A 15,644-nucleotide genomic window follows, 5' to 3' on the forward strand; every position below is an offset into this window, starting at 1 on the left:
GAATCACACAGAACTAGATGCTAGAGTACAGGTATGTAGCCTAATACTCTGGCGTGGAGTAGTGCTTAGAGACTTTCCTTTTATAAGGAGTGATTCAAATGTGGTGCCAGCATGACTATCCCTTTCAATTTAGAATAGAGTGGCGTACACATCCTTATTGGAGCGATAGCTTCCTATAGCAAAGCTGGAGCAGCCAGAGCAGAGGAGACACTTGGCAGCCCCACAGCAGCCACTGGTGTGACTGTAGCTAAGGAGGGCGAGCTCCAGCAATCACCAGATATGGCAGGTGGAGAGGAGACAAAAGGCTGAGGCGGGTGCCAAACAATGGAAGATCCACAGCACCACAGTCAGCAAGGAAGAACCAGAGAGAAGGAGCAGGGCTCCGGTGCGCTGTGATAGAAGCACCAGCAATTTCACACCAAACTGCCCCATTGTTCTCCCATTTCACCTCAATAAAAAATATAAAGAAAGAAATGTGGGCCTTATTCAGAGATGGATGAAAATTCAAAGATGCTTGTAAGCACTAAGCACCTTTGAATTTTCGTCCGATTTAAAGGAAGAACATGCAGAAGAAGAGACACCTCCTGCATATAGCTGCAATCCCAGCATTGCAACCAACATTGTAAGCTAGGATTCAACATTGCAACCATTGGTCATGATGTTCACGCAGATGGCCAGCTGAGTAAGCCTCAGGTTACGCAGCTGACCAATGGAAGTGGACGCTGCAAGGCCAGTATGGTACCCCAGAAAATGGTGTGTGCCCCTTTAAGATTGTTTACAGGTTCACAGCAGCAGAAAGTGAAGGCACTGACACAGGAGAATTTATGTGAGAACCCTGGTCCAATCAAGTAGTCTGGATGCGGAAATCTGATTGGGCAGCGCAGCTTAGGACCAGAGGAAACTTGTGGGAAGAAAAAGGAGGAGTCAGCTAAAGATTGGAGGTGCTGGATGCATGCCGAGCCAGAAGCAGAGCGGGAGCTGAGAATGAGTGTCAGCCGCAGGGTCACACTGGGTGGTGAAAGCAGAACTGCAGAGTGGAAGCAGTGGGGTGCTGCTGGAGAGCCAAGTGCTGGGTAAGCGAGTTTGAGACATCACAGCTGGAGATTAGGCACTGCCAGGCCTAGTGAAATGCGGGGACACCACAGACATCTTGTAACAATGAGGAACCATTTACAATTGGTCCAACAAGAGAATATCTCCGCTATAAAGGTCGGAGTTAGTAACTTGGAACTGATTGACCAAAGCAACCAGCAGGTTTGACGTCCAGCTTAAGTATCCATTGTCACCCGCTGTGCAGCGCAGACAACATAGCACCATAGGGCGCGGACAACATAGCGCCATAATCCACAAGCTAAACCCTGCCAAGGGGTTATTAATGACAACCATTTCCCCTGCATTAACACTGCATTACAGACTGAGTTTTTGGTCAAGTGTAAGGCACACATTTAATCTGGAAAGGACAAAGGTGTCTACTTACTAAGTCTTGTATGGGGATAAAGTCGCTGGAGATAAAGTTCCAGCCAATCGGCTCCTAACTGCTATGCCACAGGCTGTGTTTAAATAATGACAATTAGGCCCTGATTGGCTGGTACTTTATCTCCAGCAACTTTATCTCCATCCAAGGCCTAGTAAATAGACACCTGAGTTATTTATACAAGTATAAGTAAATCCCTTTAACTGAGAGAGACTGGGTTTATTCAACCATAAGACCCTCATTGTCAAGTGAGTTAAATTTGTCAAGAGACAATACCATCCCTTTGCTAGCTACACCCTCTTTGGATAGAACGGAGATACATTTGTCATTATTACAACCCAGGATTCTTTATACATCGGTGTGCCAATATCCTTATTGACACGCTGTGGCGCCACAGAATTGTACCTGAGCTCCAACATTTATTGCCGGTGAAGATCATTATACCTTGGCTAAGGAAAGCTAGAAAGTTAGTATATGTTATTGCTGAATATGTTTTTTATCACTTTCCTCATGACTACATTATATACTGTGATTCCAATTATAACATATCTGTGATTCCAATTGATTGTCTTTTGCATTTTGAATGAACAATAAACATCCTAGTGATATTTGGTGGACCCCCTTTATTAAAGTAAACCTTAGTTACCTTCTATACCAGTAAATAAAGACACGGAGACATGATTTTGGCAGAAAAATTGCTAGCTATTTATTTGACCCTAACCATAGCAAACCTGTAAATGGAAAAATTTGTTAAGCTGCCGAATCAGCCGGCATAATGGTGGCAGAAAAAAGAACGGCTCTATTAAACTATTGGTAAACTTAAATTGGTAAACTGACTGAAACCGTCCAACACCTTATCAAAAACCGGTAATAGGTGTCAACACAACCCCCACAGTGACTTCCCACCGCTCCTGGGTGCCCTGCCGCTGCCTCCCGGATGGGTGGTCGAGCGGCCATTAAGTCGATGGAGGTGAGTGCACCTAAACCAAATAACACTGAAACTTACTACCTATATAAACGATACAACTACAAACTGCCGTTCTTTTCCGCCTATAAATAGCCAACGAATGAAAACCAGCCAGCAATTAAAACGCCAATGCACTCCGCGTAAAACAAAACAACCTCTACCCAATAGGGCGGGAGGGCGGGAAGGAAATTCAAACAGCAAAGAGGCCCAAAATGGCCACTGCAGCCTATATATACCCTAACCCTCCCCCTTTTCCTAAGGCTGTACTACCTCACAGCTAGGTCCACCCCTCACAGGATGTTTAACCCATTCCTCTCCTATGTAGTCAATTCTTTCTCCTAAACATCCTAGTGATATTTGGTGGACCCCCTTTATTAAAGTAAACCTTAGTTACCTTCTATACCAGTAAATAAAGACACGGAGACATGATTTTGGCAGAAAAATTGCTAGCTATTTATTTGACCCTAACCATAGCAAACCTGTAAATGGAAAAATTTGTTAAGCTGCCGAATCAGCCGGCATAATGGTGGCAGAAAAAAGAACGGCTCTATTAAACTATTGGTAAACTTAAATTGGTAAACTGACCGAAACCGTCCAACACCTTATCAAAAACCGGTAATAGGTGTCAACACAACCCCCACAGTGACTTCCCACCGCTCCTGGGTGCCCTGCCGCTGCCTCCCGGATGGGTGGTCGAGCGGCCATTAAGTCGATGGAGGTGAGTGCACCTAAACCAAATAACACTGAAACTTACTACCTATATAAACGATACAACTACAAACTGCCGTTCTTTTCCGCCAAAAGCGAAGGACTCCCTCCCAGAGTCCTCGCACCGCCACCATGACCTACCCTAACTCCTGCAACACTAGGAACAGATCCTCCAGGAAAAACATCATCCCTTCATTTGATAGATGTACACCATCAGGCCGAAAAAGGTGTTTGTCTCGGAACCGAATCCTAGGGTGGCGAACCACTTTGCCTCCGTGGGCCAAGACCCACTTCGCCACCGCCCCATTCACCTTTATCCTGGCCTCATCTATTACGCGTCCGTCCTCCACACCGCGCCAACTCAACCTTGGCACCATCAGGGAAAATACCAATACACAATTGGTCCATGCTGCGGCCACCCTTGCCAGATCTTGTATCATGGCCCACCGTAGCTCCAAGGAAGTCCTCTTCCCTAGGTCGTTGCCACCTAAGTGGACAACCAAAACCTTGGGAACTCCATGCTTCCTAGCTTGACTGACTAATCTACTCAATAGATCTGTCCACATCATTCCTCGCCAACCAAGCCATCTGATTCCCTGACCTCCAGGAAACCTCTGAGCAGTATCAGAGGCCAAAAACCTAGCTGCCCAAAAGACATAAGAGTGGCCAACCACCCAAACGGACAAGCCGTCAGCGAAACAACCTGAATGGAAGGAAAAGGGGTAAAATGTGTTACTAAATTCTATGCCATAAATCGAAATTGTGTTAACCTGAAGGATCTGCCAAAAAGAAAAATTATTTTTATAGCTTCCTAAGTCGCAGCAGTCACGGCCTAGCCGATCTCCCGAGATTCTAATAAATTTGAAGCAAAAGCATTAAGACATTAAGGGAAAGGTAAAAAAAAAAAAAATCAAAACGAAATTAAACAGGGGGGGGGGTTTTGGGGGGGGGGGGTATGAAAAAGAGGGTAAAACATGAAATAACTCAGCTGGAGGTGAAAGCATAAAAAACCTGCTGAGGGACTTTGATAGCACAGATTAGCCGAATTAATGATTAGAATTCAGTCCGTCAAGTCAGGCAAAAATAGCAAAATAACTCCAGACCCCCGCTGCCGGCTCACGCCCGCAGCGGCAAGTGGCTAATCCCTGAGTAGGATCACACACGGGTAAACGAACCAACATACAGTGACCATAACATATGCATAAACCAAGCAAACCTTATCTTACACTAACTGATTGATGCAAGCTACGCTTACGCAAAGTATCTCAGGCGACGGGGCGAATGTACCGCTTATAACAGGACGACTTCCATCGTCCCACCGCCTGGATCTGGGCTCCTGAAAAACCCGCTGCCGCTGCCGCCGTAGCAGCCCCAATGCGGAAGGAGTGTGTACCGAAGTGGGAGGGGGAAAGGCCCAAGCTCGTCAGACAGCGACCCATCATCCACCGAAATTGGAACTTCGTTACTGGCAGCCCATCATAGTGCAGCAACCACGACCCCCGACAGTCGGGCCTTACTGCCTCATATTGTACTGCCAACCGTACTGGGCATATGCTCTCCTCAAGTGCCGGAACCAGGGTGACCCATCGGCCCTTCCCCACCTGGTCTGTCTTAGAGCGTCGCAATCTGCACAGCAAGGACCTCCCACTCACCACCACGTCCCCCACCAGCATGCGCGAATCCGTTTGCTTAGAAGGCGCTACCAACTCCGAAATCCTAAATGCACCGTGGTAGGCCATAGAGAACGCCAATCTAAAAAGCAGCGATTCAAACATAGACGATGCGATGGCTCCAACCGACCCAATGATGCCAGGCAGCAAAGCTGCATCAATGGGCCGCCTCCTGTCAGGCGGCGTAGGTGCTACGCGCGCCCATCCTCTCATAGCCTTAAGCAGAATCCCGCTTTTTGTCAGATCGGGAACACCCTTGATTCTGCAGAAGAACGCAATGCCAGCCAAGTACCGGGACACCACCGCTCTAGACCTACCCGAAACATAAAGTTGCCAAATAAAAGAAAGCATCATCCGATGCCCGCTCTTACCTCGTTGCTTCCGTCCTCTAGCAAATTCTTCCCATTCGCTCCAGGCCTGTTCGTAAGCCTTAAGCGTGGATGGCGCGACCGATCGCAGTGCTAGACCTTCCAGTCCGGCTCGATGACCTGCCAGACATAACCGGGACAATGAAAACCCCGTTGGTCGGCCTCGGGAGCCAACAAGTAAAACCTATCCCAATGTCCTCGCGATAGCGCATCAGCGACCCCGTTCTCCAGACCCGGCACATGCTGCGCGCGGAACCACACGTTCCTGCGCAGACAAGTAAGCAGCAACTGCCCTAGCACCCGCAGCACCACCAGCGATTTAGCCCTCTGGTTGTTAATCGCGTGCACCACGCCCAGATTGTCGCATCTGAACAGGATGCTGCGATGCGCTAGCCGCTCGCCCCAAATCTCCAGCGCAACCATGATGGGAAAAAGTTCCAGGAGCAGAAGGTCCCTAGTGAGACCCGCCTGGTGCCATTCCGCTGGCCACGATGCCGCGCACCAAGATCCCTCAAGATAGCACCCAAAACCGGATGCTCCTGCCGCGTCGGTGAAAAGCTGCAATCTGGCGCTATCTACCGTCGGTGCCTGCCATATTCGAACCCCGTTAAAATCTTCCAGGAACGAGGCCCACACTGCCAGATCTCTTTTTATCTCGGCGGGCAACCGTACAAAGTGGTGCGGCCTGGCACACCCCGCGGTTGCTCTTTCCAGCTTCCGGCAGAAAACCCTGCCCATCGGGATGACCCGACAAGCAAAGTTAAACATGCCCAGCAAGGATTGCGCCTGCCGCAACTTAACCTTACGCGAACCCATGAACTGGCCAATGGCCTCGCGAAGCTTAGCCACTTTGTCCGAAGGCAGGCGACACTCGCCTGCCACTGTGTCGATCTCGATACCCAGAAATGACAGGCAAGAGATCGGCCCCTCCGTTTTGTCTTCGGCAACTGGCACTCCGAAGTGACAAAACAATGCTCGTATACTGAAAAGCAGGTCGCCGCACCGCGGCGAACCCGCCGGACCCGTACAAAGGAAATCATCTAGGTAATGGGCAACGCCGTGCCCACCCGACGAAGATTCCACGCACCAATGCAGGAAGGTGCTAAAACGTTCAAAATACGAGCATGAAACAGAACATCCCATCGGCAAACATTTGTCGATGAAATATTCCGATCCAATCCGGAAACCCATAAAACGGAATGAGTCCGGATGGAGGGGCAACAACCTGAACGCGGATTCGACGTCAATCTTTGCCATGAGGGCCCCAGCTCCGTAGCTGCGGACCAAATTGAGCGCCTCGTCAAACGATTGATATACCACCGAGCAATGACCCGGAGGTATAGCGTCGTTGACCGAGGCCCCCGGTGGGTAGGAGAGGTGCTGGATCAGTCGGAAGGCCCCAGGTGTCTTTTTGGGTACCACCCCCACCGGGGAGATAACGAGATCAGCCACGGGGGGTGATGCAAACGGCCCCACCATCCTGCCCAGCCTGACCTCCTTATCGACCTTTTCCCGCAACACTAAAGGCAATGCCCGAGCCGACTGAAGGTTCCTCTGCGCCCTAACTGTAACCTCGCTTGCAACAGGCAAGCGGAAACCAAAACTAAAACCTTCGTATAAAAACTCGGCATCCTCCTTATTCGGATACCAACCTAACCATTTACGCATAGCCTTTAACCTAACTGGCGTTGGCGCCCTGAGGAGCACTCCCGCCGGATGCCCCTCTAGAGTAGGGTTGTTTAGCGCGGGGACCCTGCCGAGCATTCTTGAAGCAGGAGGAGGCAGGGTGGGAACCCCCGCAATGGAGGCAAGCGTGACGGAACCGACACTGCTTGCCGTAGGTACATGCCGCGTTGTTAAACGCGAAGCATAACCCTTTCGTTGCTGTCTGTTTCCCAGTCCGGACGGCCGACCTAACTCGCTTGGCCGACCCGCCGTCCCCGCCGGGCGCATGGGCGGACGGCCCGACCCGGTGTCCGTCCGCCCCTGTGCCCCGGGGCTCCTTGGCCTGCTGCGAGGCCCTGGTGACCCTAAGCCAGACCTCCACGTCCTTGAACCCGAAGTCCATAACGTACAACCCGTCCTGTTTCTCTCTGAACTCCTCATCATACCTACGCCATTCGTCACCCGCCGACGTGCGTTGCATATCATGCACGAGGTGCAGGTACCGGATGACATTCATATGCTCGTCTGGCCTGTCCTCAAGGTAACAAGCCGCGAAAACCCAAAACCCCGCCAGCCAGTTATCGAACGTGCGAAATGCCTCAGCCCCCATGCCCTTCTTGGCGGTAGCTGCCTTGAACTCTTTCTTCGCGCTTTTCGTCAAGACGAAGACATCCACGTAGTCCCCCCTACGAATGCTTTTGCTGCAGCTATCCCTAAGCCCCCGCATGACAGCGGTATATTCGCAGCGAACTACGCCTGGCAAGTCGCGCCGCTTCCTAGCCTTGCGAGATTCTTTGCTAACCCTCCTTCGCCTCTTATGCCTCTCTTGCCTCCCAGCCGCCTTTTTGGCGTATTTAATCGCCCTTTTCCTCGCCTTTGCCGTGCTACTTATGTCGGACACCGCCGAGGAAAGGGAGGAGGAGGAAGAAGAGGATGAAGGGGACGAGCTGCGCGAACTTGAAGGAGTACTCGCAACCGACCCAGACTGCTCAGCCTCACCTGAAGCCGTAGAATGGTCGGATCCAGATTCGTCAGGCGCGATGTACGAAACGTCCTCAACTTCCGATTCCGCTTCCTCCGAATCCGTCGGATCAACTGCGGGCAAAAAAGGGGAAGAGGACCCAGAGACACACAGAGGCGAGCGCCTAGCCCTTCCAGGCGATGGCGTGCCAGATGAACGCACATTCTCATCTCGCCGTGGCTGCTGCTGCAGCTGAGCCGCGGCCGCACCCAGCTCGCGGCACGCACGCGCTACCCTCTGCGCGGCCGAGCCCGCACCCGCGCCCGATCCGCTAGGCAACCCCCCGGACCCAACCTCGCGCTCGGGGGCCGCTGAGAGCGGACCAAAAGCAGCCACCACCGTGGCGAGGGCCGCAGCGAACGCGTCTTGCATTAGATTTGTACCCCGTGGCGTAGGAGCGTCAACTGCTGGTTGCCGAGCGGGCAGAACGCGCCGCGTGGACCCGCCGCTGGGCACGGGAAGCCATGACCCATCCGGACCACAAATCGGTCGGCCCTGTGGGGAAAGGTCCGTAATGCCCGGGCACCTCACCCTGGACATAAACCCCCCCCTACTTCCTGTGCCCGCCCGCCCAAGTCCCCTGGAAGTGTTGCCCGCCTCTCGCCCCGTCCCTACCCCGGGGCTAGCCCGCCGCCCAGATGAGCTGCCACGTCCAGCCCGGGAGGCAATGCTTCGTGAATCACGTGACGCCCGCCGTGCCGTGTTGTCAGCACCGCTGGGCGAAAGACCCCGAAAACCTGGTTGATCTCCACCAGGCCTACTTTCCCTCCTCGCCCCGCCGTAAGCAATCCGCAGCGAGGAGGGCTGAGGGGACACAGAAAGATGCGGCGTCGCTGCGCGCACCCGTGTGCGAGCGACGCCGCCGGAGCCGCGCGTTGGCGCGCGCGCACGTCGTGCGCGCGCCCCACCGCCTCCTGTCCTGGCGCCCCCCGCTGCCGATGCAGCCTCTTGCCGTGCATTTACATCCGACGATCCGGCGCTGGGCTCACCGACGGGCCCAGGCCGGACCGCCGTCACTTCCGACACCCGCCCAGCTCTCCCCCGCCGCGTGGAGCCTCTAAGCGGCCCTGGCAGGCGGGACCGGCCGGGTGTCACATCAGCGGGTGCCGAGCGCCGTCCAGCGAGGCGCGCCAGCGCGCGCCCGCGGGCTCGTACCGTCCCGACACCCCCGACCTCCCCCGGAGGTGAGGACCGTTGGTCCCCTCTCTCCAGGAGGTCAGACCTCCGGACCGCCACTTGCCGCCCACCGCGGCCGCCAGCAGCTACACCCGCGACCGCAGGGTCGCCGGCGGAGCGCGTCCTGCGCCCCGTACCCAACGACCTCGGAGCAGCCCCATGTGCAGTAACGGCCTCCCCGGGGCCGGACATCCCGGCCCCGGGCTCAGCCTCGCTGGCCTGGTAACGGGCTGGCGCGCCTACGGATCGCCGTGGGCGGCTGGAGGCCATATTAGAATTAGTTTCTCCAACAAGTGCACTAAATATAGAAGGGTGAACAATCTGCCAGGCAGAACTCACCCAAAGGAAATTCAAACAGCAAAGAGGCCCAAAATGGCCACTGCAGCCTATATATACCCTAACCCTCCCCCTTTTCCTAAGGCTGTACTACCTCACAGCTAGGTCCACCCCTCACAGGATGTTTAACCCATTCCTCTCCTATGTAGTCAATTCTTTCTCCTTGTGGTATGAATTGTAGCCAGTTGTCTTCTCTTTGTTCTTCTTTGAAGCCCAATTCTTTTTGTGATAATTTACATTTAATGCCAATTAATCAATCATCCTCTCAATACAGAATTCATTGTGGCTCGATAAAAAGAAATCCTGTTGGAATTGCTAGCTCACTCCAGTTTCATTTTAATTTATCCTACCTCCTGAGCATGGTACTACAGGACAAGGTACGTGGGAGAAACATTTCAGGGGAAAAGTCCATCATATAGCCACCAACACCTGTGATACCTCTCTCAACCACTTAGACATACCCGCCAACACCAGGAAGTCTGAGTGGTGACACACAGACCCATGGCTCTCCCTTCCCAGAAAATGGGGGCAACACCCACTCCCCACATTTCCAAGAATACAGCCCCCCACCCCCACTCCCTCAATGCCACTGCCTGTCAATCAGGCAGCTCAAAAGGGGAACTATGGGTAACAGAGCTATGGCATGCATAGAACAGCTTGCAGCTGCAGTTTCCCGATAATCTGGAATCTGTGAGTGTCCCCTCTCCTACGTCAAACTCTGAATCAGGCCTCGTGTTCTGGATTTTCCAGAACAACTCTTTTTTCTCACTCTAAATTTTTAACTAATAATATTGAGCAATAATTTAAGCCCTGGATGCGCTTGATTTAAAACAATTTGCTGAAATGGGTTCCTGTAGCTTTTTTTCTTAATTGAAGGAAAGAGATCTGGTGACTTTTACAGTGTCAGCAAATTTTATACCATATGCGATCCCCTGATTATCATTATTCAAAATGATGGGATCCCTATGCTAGCAAGTTTGCTATTGCATTATTAATACACGGTCGAGTCACATAATTATGACCACCTCCTACATTCGACGTCGGCAGCGCGTAGCCCATGAAGTACATCACGTGTCATGTGCCAGCTCGGTGGGTATATAAGGTATGCGATAGGCTGTCTGCACACATATCACTTGTTGCTGTCATGGGTAAAAGGGGCGATATATCCGAGTTGCAAATAGAGATGATTATCGCCTTTCATACTAAGAGTGCTAGTTTTTCTGAAATAGCGCAGCTTGTGAACTGTTTGTGTGCTGCTGTGGTGAAGGTGTATCATGACTGGAGAAATGGCACCATTGCGAATAACCATCGTGCAAACTGCGGAGCACCACGTGCCATTGATGTGAGAGGTGAACAGCGGCTACAAAGATGCATGAGGGCTGACCGACACGCTACAGTTTAGCAGCTCACCATCAAAATGAACCTGGGGGCTACCAGAAATGTGTCTCAAATGACAGTTCAGCCATCTAACTGCTGTCTGTTCTGCACATAGCGGCTACTCTGGCTATTAGCTGGTTATCATAATAATGTTACTCTACCGTGTATATGATCAGTGGCTGGGAGTGGGTGACTAGATCTTAGCAAGAGCTGGTAATTACTTATATATGCAGAATTTTATTAAACTAAAAAAAATACAAAATTAACATTTCAGCTTTGTTTACAACCAATCACTCCGGGCTAGAAGAACTTTATGATATACTTAATTTGTTAATTCTATGAAATATCTACTTTTCCATTTATTCATCCTGCAAAGGATAGTTAGGCATTACAGTAACTTCCATGAACCCATTGTGGCATCAGGACACCTTTACACAAGAGCATTTACTTTCAGCTGTAGAGAACAGGTGATGAAAACAGCCTTCCTATGTGTAACACTTCGCTTCTGAAGTTGGTGTAATCTGTAACTGGTTTCATCTTGTTACATTCACAGGAGATATTGGGATCTAACCTTAGAGCAATATAGTAAATTCAATGGCATCAGATGGAAAATAACAAGGAAGCCACTTGGCTAGTGTTTACTGTGTTCAGTTTCACACCATTACGCAATGTGCAATTTCTAATAATTTGTGTGATATATACAGTATATAGTCAACATACAGTGATATTCAGTTGTGTCACGTAATCGTATTTAATATAAAAGTCAAAAAAAGACAAAGGAATAGCAGAAAGAATGAGATGAGAGAACTATGACAGTACTGGATGGAGACAGAAAACAAATATGAATTTCAATGAGGAGTAGATAATGTATTTCTTTAGCTTATCATTTATTATCAAGCTCATCCAGTATATGAACTGCTCGGTCTGATGGATACTTTAGTCAGGCATTATATTATTAATTAGGCAATTTGGGTTCATCTCATAATTTTTGCTACACCTTGTGGACTCCTTTGCTTGGACACCATATTCCTCATGTATTACATAAATTTGCATGCAAAGTGCTCTTTCTTATTGCTGTCGACAATTTATTCTTTGTGATTTGCAGCAAAATTCAGCAAATTATAATATACATGTAAATGTGACTGCGTGGGGATGTCATGAATAGTGAAAAGAATTGGTGTGTTTCTTTAATCGTCAATAAACACAATAAATGTATTAATAGCATAGCTCTGTACAGGAAATGCGATATTGACGGCTAGCGCTTAATACCTGAAATTAGATAGTTATATTGCGGTTTGTATTTGATATGTATCTAACGGTTTTAGGGGTACATTTACTAAGCTGTGATAAGAGCAGAGAAGTGAGCCAGTGGAGAAGTGCCCATGGCAACCAATCAGCACTGATGTAACATCTATAATTTGCATACTATAAAATGATACAGAGCTGCTGATTGGTTGATGGGGAAATTTCTCCACTGGCTCACTTCTCTGCTCTTATCACTGCTTAGTAAATGTACCCCTTAGTTACTTTTAGGTTATTATGATCAGGTTTTATCTGCTCAAGAAGTAAATGTTTGTACCCATCTAATCCAACTATAAATGGCTTTCTACCATTTATGGAAGATTGGGACTTGACAGGATGATGTTTTTGCATAAATGCCTCCAACAAAAACAGAGTTTTTGGATATGAATGAGAAAAGGGAATGGGGTCTGGTGCCATGAAAAATGAAGAGTGGCCAATTAAGCGTTGAGACTTTGTAGATTTGGAATGTGTAGTACTGGGGTTCACCTGTAGGGCTGCTGCCTCAACTGAACTGCTTGAACTACTCTGGATCTCACCTGCAAGGGGTTAATCCCCTCATTACTGCATTCACCTGTGTATCACCTGTTATAAAGGACCCACTGACAATGTTATTCTTGGGATCTGCCTCTGAAGTTACTGACGTTCTGGAAAGTTCTTGTGATGTTCCTTTATATTGTCCTGTCTGATGTGCACGTGTCTGCTGTTGCTCTCTGCCTGACCTGTCCATCTGCAGCCTTCCTGTTATATATCATTAGAACTGGGACTTTGTTCATCTGCCTGATTACTGCTGAGATATGTCTGTAAATATATATTCCAGATAATTCTGTCTGCCTACTGCTTGCTTACCTTTGCATATTATTTCTGGGTGTTTCTGCCTGTAAACTTTGATTTGTATCCTGAGTTTTGTTTGTGTACTCTTCTGCCTTCAAGGCCTTCACATACAGTATCCTTGCATTGATATGTGCTGTTGATAATAAACCTTTTATGCACCTGCATCAGGTTTTGTATCAGTATTTGGGCTATGTACATAATGGGCAGTATTCAAATGATATATCACGCCCAATCTCAGTTCTAAAGTGATCCCCATTATCGTGCATATCGAGGTCATAGCATACCTCCCAACATGACTCTCTCCAGTAGGGGCACAATGCTCTGCTTCTGGACTTCCCTCTTACTTTATGATTGCCATCACCTGTGGTGAAACACCTTTCTTATCCATTAACCTATTAAACACAGGAGTCGGCATCATACATTAAGAGGGAAGACCAGAAGCAGAGCATTTTGTCCCTCCTGGAGAGATAATTTTGGGAGCTATGCCATCGTAATCAGATTTAGCTGCGTAAAGGTTTAGGGTGCCTTGCTACATTGAAGGTAGCGAGCATAAATGATGATACCACGCTCCCGGTGACCAGCATACCGGCGCCGGGAGCCCGACCACTGGCATACCGACAGCGTGGCGAGCGCAAATGAGCACCTTGCGGGTTTGCGGCGCTCGCCACGCTGCGGGCACGGTGGCACGCTACGCATGCCACGCTATTTTATTCTCCCTCCAGGGGGGTCGTGGACCCCCACGAGGGAGAAAAAATGTCGGAATGCCGGCTGTCGGGATTCTGGCGCCGGTATACTGTGCACCGGGATCCCGACAGTCGGCATACTGAAGACCACCCACCACGCCTGTCAGCAGAAACAGAACAGGTGTGGAAGGGAGCGGAAAGAATTGAATACTGCCCTTTGAGTTATAAAATTAGGGACTATTTCTCCCAGTGATTCTTGCTTTGTCTGTTAGATGAAAATATTAAATGAAAGAAAATGCATTTTTTTTGTTCTCTCACAGGGATTTTCTAGCATGAAGTGAGAGGAGAAGTTTAAGGCGCAGCAATGACCAGCTTCTCATCTTATCCCCTAGTCCCAGAGCTTTGCTCCCCCAACCTTTCAGTCACCAGATGTGCTTTACAATAGTTGGTTGCTACAAGAAATGCAGAATATTAAGTTGCCTGCTGTCTTTCACTAAGCAGTTACCAGTAACATTCCGGGTATTAGATACATTTTGCAATTATAAATAAAAACCTAAAGATACTGTTCTCGCTTGTCTTTATAATACTTTATTCCATTATATGACAAACAATTAGGATAATATGATGTTTGTAACTATTATATAATCTTCTAGAGCATGTGACTAGCTGCAGAGAGTCTCCACCCCCTCCGTCCCCTCACTGCTCACACTGGCTGACAGAATTCCAGACACAGGGGTAAATTTACTAAGCTCCCGATTTTGACCGAGATGCCGTTTTTTCATCAAAGTGTCATCTCGGTAATTTACTAAGCAATAATCACGGCAGTGATGAGGGCATTCGTAATTTTTTGCAAGTCCAAGAAAAAAATTACGAATGAATACACCATCGGTCAAAACGCGGCTGTTTAAGTATGAATCTCGGTAATTTACTAAGAAGTGCAAAGCAAAAAAAAAACAAACACTGCCGTGAAAAATTACAACTCGTAAAAAAGTGCTTAAAAAAAACAGACCTGCTTTTTTTTCCCGTGATTGGATAGGCATGCAGGGATCCATGAGATCCGTGCATGTATATCAGTGGGAAGGGGTGGGAAAGTTGTTATTTTATTAAAAAAAATTGCGTGGGGTCCCCCCTCCTAAGCATAACCAGCCTCGGGCTCTTTGAGCCGATCCTGGTTGCAGAAATATGGGGAAAAAATTGACAGGGGTTCCCCCATATTTAAGCAACCAGCATCGGGCTCTGCGCCTGGTCCTGGTTCCAAAAATACGGGGGACAAAAAGAGTAGGGGTCCCCCGTATTTTTAAAACCAGCACCGGGCTCCACTAGCTGGACAGATAATGCCACAGCCGGGGGTCACTTTGATATAGTGCCCTGCGGCCGTGGCATCAAAAATCCAACTAGTCACCCCTGGCCGGGGTACCCTGGGGGAGTGGGGACCCCTTCAATCAAGGGGTCCCCCCCCCCCCAGCCACCCAAGGGCCAGGGGTGAAGCCCGAGGCTGTCCCCCCCCATCCAATGGGCTGCGGATGGGGAGGCTGATAGCCTTTTGTGATAATGAAAAGATATTGTTTTTAGTAGCAGTACTACAAGGCCCAGCAAGCCTCCCCCGCATGCTGGTACTTGGAGAACCACAAGTACCAGCATGCGACGGAAAAACGGGCCCGCTGGTACCTGTAGTACTACTACTAAAAAAATACCCAAAAAAAGACAAGACACACACACCGTGAAAGTAAAGATTTATTACATACATGCACACAAACATACATACATACTTACCTTATGTTCACACGCAGGTCGGTCCTCTTCTCCAGTAGAATCCAAGGGGTACCTGTTGAATAAATTCTACTCACCAGATCGCGGGTCCCAGGGTCCTCGGGGCATCCATTTGTAATCCACGTACTTGCATAAAATAAGAAAACGGAAAGCCGAGCCACGAACTGAAAGGGGCCCCATGTTTTCACATGGGACTCCTTTCCCCGAATGCCAGAAACCCACTCTGACTGATGTCTAAGTGGGTTTCTTCAGCCAATCAGGGAGTGCCATGTTGTAGCACTCTCCTGATCGGCTGT

At 49.3% G+C, this 15,644-nt stretch overlaps 1 long non-coding RNA gene across 1 annotated transcript in view; it reads left to right on the top strand.

Annotated features, from left to right (window-relative positions):
* Positions 1-14,084, top strand: part of LOC134911300 (uncharacterized) — a 60,493-nt gene extending 46,409 nt beyond the window's left edge. Inside the window, exon 3 of the long non-coding RNA XR_010176462.1 lies at positions 13,899-14,084. This is a non-coding gene — a long non-coding RNA (uncharacterized LOC134911300). The remainder of the gene's footprint in view (positions 1-13,898) is intronic.
* Positions 14,085-15,644: the final 1,560 nt, after the last annotated feature.

This window comes from Pseudophryne corroboree, chromosome 4 (genome assembly GCF_028390025.1).
Source record: "Pseudophryne corroboree isolate aPseCor3 chromosome 4, aPseCor3.hap2, whole genome shotgun sequence".
NCBI classification, from domain to species: domain Eukaryota; kingdom Metazoa; phylum Chordata; class Amphibia; order Anura; family Myobatrachidae; genus Pseudophryne; species Pseudophryne corroboree.